The following is a 6,000-nucleotide window of genomic DNA, read 5'->3' as shown; positions in this document are numbered from 1 at the left end:
TGCAGAGACGGGAGGCTGCTGAAATTAGGTTTTGAGGGAAGATACCACGATCTTTTTGTTTCTTTTTAACCAAATTTACATTTATATCCTTGAAGTCATAGTCATTATTTAAAATATACCCTAAACTTTTTATAATGTGTAAATATTAACAAATTGAAAAATTACTTATAAAAATTCAATCAAATTTATTGCGATTAATCTTGATTAACTGGTGCATTGTACCACACTATATGGTACACCGTACCGAAGCGATCCGAAATAAGGCTACCCTCCCTCGTACCGAATTTTAGAGACCTAGCGAATTGCAATCCCATTCCACGTTCCCGTACCGGAGCGTACCACGAACCATGTGACTATGACAACAACCATAACATCAACAACAATACTGTAAGTTTTTATTTTAAAGTTATAAAACTATACGGTTCATTCAACAAATCTATGTAATTTACAATACATCTCGTAAGCTATATGGAACGATTAAACTCTATACTATTTTGAATGTCTAAGTTAAACATGCTGCAGTAGCTTTCTCTCTCATCCTCGGTGCTGCTATTGTTGATGAACATCGATGACGAAATTAATGGTGTCGCACTTGACATGGGTGAGTCTAAGACCGACTCGTAGTTGAACTTTTGGCTACTGGAAATGATATTATCCGTACATGAAGGCCGAAAACTGGACGTAGATTGATTGTTGTCATTTGGGACACTAAAACAATCACTTGTCAAGCATGCACGCATCAAAATATCTTCACTAGTTTCGCCGCTCATGTTTACCGAGTCTTCTGGAAAGTTTTGCATAGCATTTGCATGCATGGGGTGTCTTTGATTCAAAAGGGTGCTTTGGAGATTAGAAGGGGTGAAACTGAAATTTGTATTTTGATGATTTTGATATGGATTTGTAGGGTATATGTGGTTATTGAATAACAACTCTTGGTTTACATTTTTTGATGATGATGCTAAGATGGTGAGAAGCTTTAGAACTTGAGGATTTACTAGAGTTTGGAGGCTAACAGAATTAAATATGGACGAAAATTCGAAGAAGTCTACACGAGGAGTGTGAGTCACCGGATCAATTCCATTCTGGAGTAGCTTTTTACGGATGTGGGTGTTCCAGTAGTTCTTAATTTCGTTATCAGTTCTTCCAGGTAAACGAGCGGCAATTGCTGACCATCTGTATTCAATCAAATTGAAAACGGAAAAGATGAGTCCTTAAAACTTTTGAGACAAAAAATGGCATTTCTCATTGAAAAATCTTAATGGTTAAAGAACATCTCTTTTATAGACTGTTATACTAGGTATTTTGTGATTAGTATAGTAGGCGTTTTTGGATTCAAATAAGTATTTTAAGGTGTTTATTTAAAGTTTTTCTACACTTCTATACAAGTGAACTCCATAGAGTATGATGAGAAACTTTAAGCGAAAAGTTAAGTTTGGTAAAAAAAACTATTATGGAAACAAACTCCAACAAAAAAAAAAAAGAAAAGAAAAGAAATTCTCAAATTAGTTAAGTATAGAAATACCTAATGTACTTAGCTGAATCGTAAACCACCTAGTAATCTAAAAAATTCTCCAATTAGTGAAAATACTGTATGTTCTAATGATTCATATTTTAAATCACTGGTGATCGAAATGGACAAATATTTTCATATAGTCTTTAGTTATGTGACAATTGGAAACTTTGAAGTAAATATTTTTTAGAAAGGTCTAGAGTAGAGTGTGTGTGTTCATCAATAAAAAACAGAAAAAAGAAAATAAAAGAATTTACTTATTTCCAAGAACACTATGAAGTTGGATGATAGTCTCTTCTTCTTCACAAGAAAATCTTCCTCTCTTCATACCAGGCCTCAAGTAATTTATCCACCGAAGCCGACAACTCTTTCCACATCTTTGAAGCCCTATTATACATTTATAATCAAAGGTTAGCTACATATATATAACACGATTCAATAATAACCGAAGGTAAGTATGCAGGCGATCGAGAGGCTAATTACCGGCTTTCTTGGGAAGGTTACGCCATTGGCCAGGTCCATGTTTTTGAACATGCTGGATGAGTATGAGATCTTCTTCCTCAGTCCAAGGCCCTTTCTTGAGCTCATTTTCAGATTGTAATAACTTTCTCATTTCTTACTGTTTTTTTTCAGTAAATGTTTCCTTATTGATATATCCTAACGAATATATATATATATAGACTTTATCTTAATGACTAATTAATATAATTAAGGACGACTTTTACAAGAAAACCTGAAAGTGGTAGGTCCAAGAGGGAGATGACTATTTACATGTATATATAGGAAAGATATACATATATGTTGCAATTGTTGTGAAGTGAAAAGGATCTGTTTTAATTTGATTATACACAACGTAACACATAGCACACGTTGATGGGATTGACTTTTATATTGTTTGACCTTATGAATAGTTGAAAAGAGGGGGTAAAGAAAGGTTGTTAGGTTGTCTACCGGAAATGTTTATGTAATTTCTTCATCTTTTTACATATATACACAAATACTCCGTGATCTTATGTCACATCGTTGATTAATGTTGTTTTCCTTGTACTTGAAGTGGAAGGATCTTATAAGCTTCGTTTGTCTATCAATGATGCAACTCCAACGTATGCATGTCATATGGCAATCCAATAACTTTTTATCAATAAATGAACTTGTAAACAAATAATATATGTATGTGTAATGGTTCTGCTACTGAAATTTAAACATATAAATCACATATATACTTTTAGCATCAAGGAGTACTTTCTGAGAGGAAAATCCTATTTAATTAAATTTACACGCATATAAAGTCTCTTACATATTTATTTTTTTTTTTTTTTGACATGCTTATAATTAAACATTTTAACTAGTTTAAAATAAATAGTATTATAACAAACCATGTTACATGATCTAGCCCGTCAAAATGATTAGCCTGATATTTAGGCTTTTAATTTGTCTAAACATGTTTTGCATTGCATGCTTTCCAGTATTGCCTAAATGCTTATGTGTTTTAATGTTAAATATGTTGTAGTATTTATTTTGTTTTCTCAGATTTATAAAAGTAATTAATAACTCACTACAAGTGTAAGAGAATCAAGTATTATATACGCATTATCATCGACGAATGGTGTCTGTTGGTAATATGCGATGATACCCCAAAACAGAGGTGCACAAACAACCAGAACCCGGAATCGGACCAGAAAAAAATACCTGGAATTGGTTTTTCTAATACTCGGGTTTTTAATACCCGAACCTGCACATGACCCTACCCATAGGGTAAGAATAAGGTATGCATTTCAGTGCCAAAATCCGTACTCGGAACCGGGTTTCTCCATTACCCGAAACCGGGTTTTTCAAATACCCGATCTATACCCAAATTACCCGAAACATAATTGAAAAATATCCGAAAATCCCCTTATAAAGTGCAACCCCTTAAAACATCCGATCTATACCCGGAAAAAACCCGGAATTGGGTTTTTACAATACCCGGAAATAGGGTATTCAAATACCCGATTCTATACCCGTCCTGAACCCAATGCATAGGATATGGTTTTTAGAAACAATATCCGGACTTGAACCCAACCCGGGTATTACCAATATCCGGTCATATTCAAACACGGTTTCATACCCGAAACCGGGTATTTAGAAAACCCGATTTGTGCACCTCTACCCCAAAAAACAAAACCCTAAAAAAAAGGAATGACAACTAAATATGTAAATATGTTGTCGCATGCCAGTAATATCCTACGATGGATAGCCTAAACTGGAAAGAATGAGATTTTTTCTGATGAATAACCGAGAGACCATTGATGCGTGAAAGTCCAAATGTTGTGGTTGCTTGTTTAAACAAACTTTTGATTGGCACTCCCTCGTCGGTAATCCTTCATATAACTTAGAGTTAAGACTAATAAGATTCACATAATGCTCCGTCAGATGTCCATAGGTGGGAATAGTTTTCTATAGATGAATATATCATCGATAATATATGTCGCTAATCTTAAAGATAAAGATTTCAAATAAAACTCTCTTCTAACCTTTTCAGATGCTTGTCACTAGGAAGACACCCCATGTATATGTCACGATTTTCTTTCTAGCTTTATGTATATATATATCAGTGCATACACATTTTTTGTATTTAGTATTACAGTATATTCATTACCGCGTGCATTGTATTATACGCGTAACAACTCGGGTTTTCCACTTAATATGTTATATGTGTTACCCGACCCGTTTTATGTTCGGGAAATTTTATTAACAAAAATATCGCGTTTATCGAGTAATTATTTTTTTAAAATTCTTTATTATATATAAATATAATAACTTAGGTTTATATACAATTTTTCCCCTAAACTATAATTTAATCTATTTTTTGTTTCCACACCTAAACTAGAGGGACCAGTTTGCAAATTCTGAATATTATAAACTCTTAACCCGTTTACCCATTTACCCAACCCATATTCATGATCCAAACCCGCAACCTGTATATCCATTTGATTTCATGAGCCACAATTGTCGTTCTATAGTTGGAATTAGATCAATAATATTATTCTTCTTACCTTAATCGGCTCCCCGACGATATGAATTAAGAAACGGGATCGTTTCTGTTATGTATTGATTATATTAACGATCTGTCTTAACCCGTTCTTCAATATACAAGATACCAATCACCATAATACAATTAAAGCTGCAGAAACAACCGTCATAGCATCACAAATCTTACTCCCAACAATAATTAGAGTAACTCAGATTGCTTGTGCATGCCCGTTCTTAATCAACTCATCGTCGGCTATTTTTTGTTCTAATTAGGCAGTCAGTTAACTTTGGTTAAGGTAATTGATTATACCAACTTCATCGTATTTATTCATAAATCGTTAACCCTATGGTTAATTAATCAAATACATACGAGATTAATCAATTAGGAATCTAGGGTTCATATGGTTTGGTTTGGGTTGGAGCAGGTCTGTTTATAAATTTTCCATTTTAGATTTTAATTTTCTAAACCCCTAGCCCAGTTGGCTAGGGTGGTGCATCTTAAGACTAGGAGTGGTTGGGGGGCGTGGGTTCGAGTCATCCCAACCCGTCTTTTTAGCTGTTTTTGATTAATTCATTTAATTTAGGAAAATTGGTTTTAAATAATTCTAACTATGTACTATTGGCAAATAACAGTTCAAACTTTATATTTGGCTGGTAGCGGTCCCAACTAAAGGTGTATTTGTTTACAACGGTCCATGACTAACAGAACCTTAACGTCGTTAGTTGCAGGCCGCCGGAAAAACCTTTTTGCTCGAAAAACTCATTTTTTTTCATTGGCAAACTCAACCTGAACACCACCACCACTAACTGACTCACCACCACCACTTGATCACCTCCAATTGACTCCGGCGGTGGTTTTAAGGTTCCGGTGACCTCAATAACCGAGGATTTTACTAGAAAAAATGTTCATAATGGGTTCGATATAACGCTATTAAAAGGTTTCAGTCGAAAATATTGAGTTTTCCGGCAAAAAATGTGATTTTCTGGCAAAAAAACGTTTTTTCGGCGACCTGCAACTAACGACGTTAAGGTTCTGTTAGTCGCAAGAATTGCAAGAATTGTTAGACAGGGGTTTTATCCGACCTAGTTACTCGCCGTGGGGAGCACCGGTGTTATTCGTGAAAAAGAAGGACGTAAGTTTTCGGATGTGTATTGATTAACGGGAATTGAATAAAGTAACTATAAAGAATAGATACCCCTTACCCCGAATTGATGACTTGTTTGATCAGCTCCAGGGTGCGAAGTATTTTTCGAAAATTGATCTCAGATCGGGTTATCATCAAGTAAGAATTCAGGAAGAAGATATCCCAAAAACAGCATTTCGAACTCGGTATGGTCATTATGAATTTTTGGTTATGCCGTTTGGGTTGACAAATGCACCTGCAGTGTTTATGGATCTCATGAACCGAGTTTGCAAACCTTACCTTGACAAGTTCGTGATAGTGTTTATCGATGACATTTTGATATATTCGAGAAGT

At 34.7% G+C, this 6,000-nt stretch overlaps 1 pseudogene; it reads right to left on the bottom strand.

The window, feature by feature from the left end:
* Positions 1–405: 405 nt before the first annotated feature.
* On the bottom strand, positions 406–2,123 carry LOC143592174 (transcription factor MYB102 pseudogene; annotated as a pseudogene).
* Between the last annotated feature and the right edge of the window lie 3,877 nt (positions 2,124–6,000).

The sequence above is a fragment of the Bidens hawaiensis genome, unplaced genomic scaffold, assembly GCF_021521415.1.
Source record: "Bidens hawaiensis isolate Kalapana, Puna unplaced genomic scaffold, B.hawaiensis_p1.1 tig00000190_1, whole genome shotgun sequence".
In the NCBI taxonomy this organism is placed as follows: domain Eukaryota; kingdom Viridiplantae; phylum Streptophyta; class Magnoliopsida; order Asterales; family Asteraceae; genus Bidens; species Bidens hawaiensis.
Note: the sequence above shows the minus strand (reverse complement) of the source record. Positions and strands in the feature narration are given on the sequence as shown.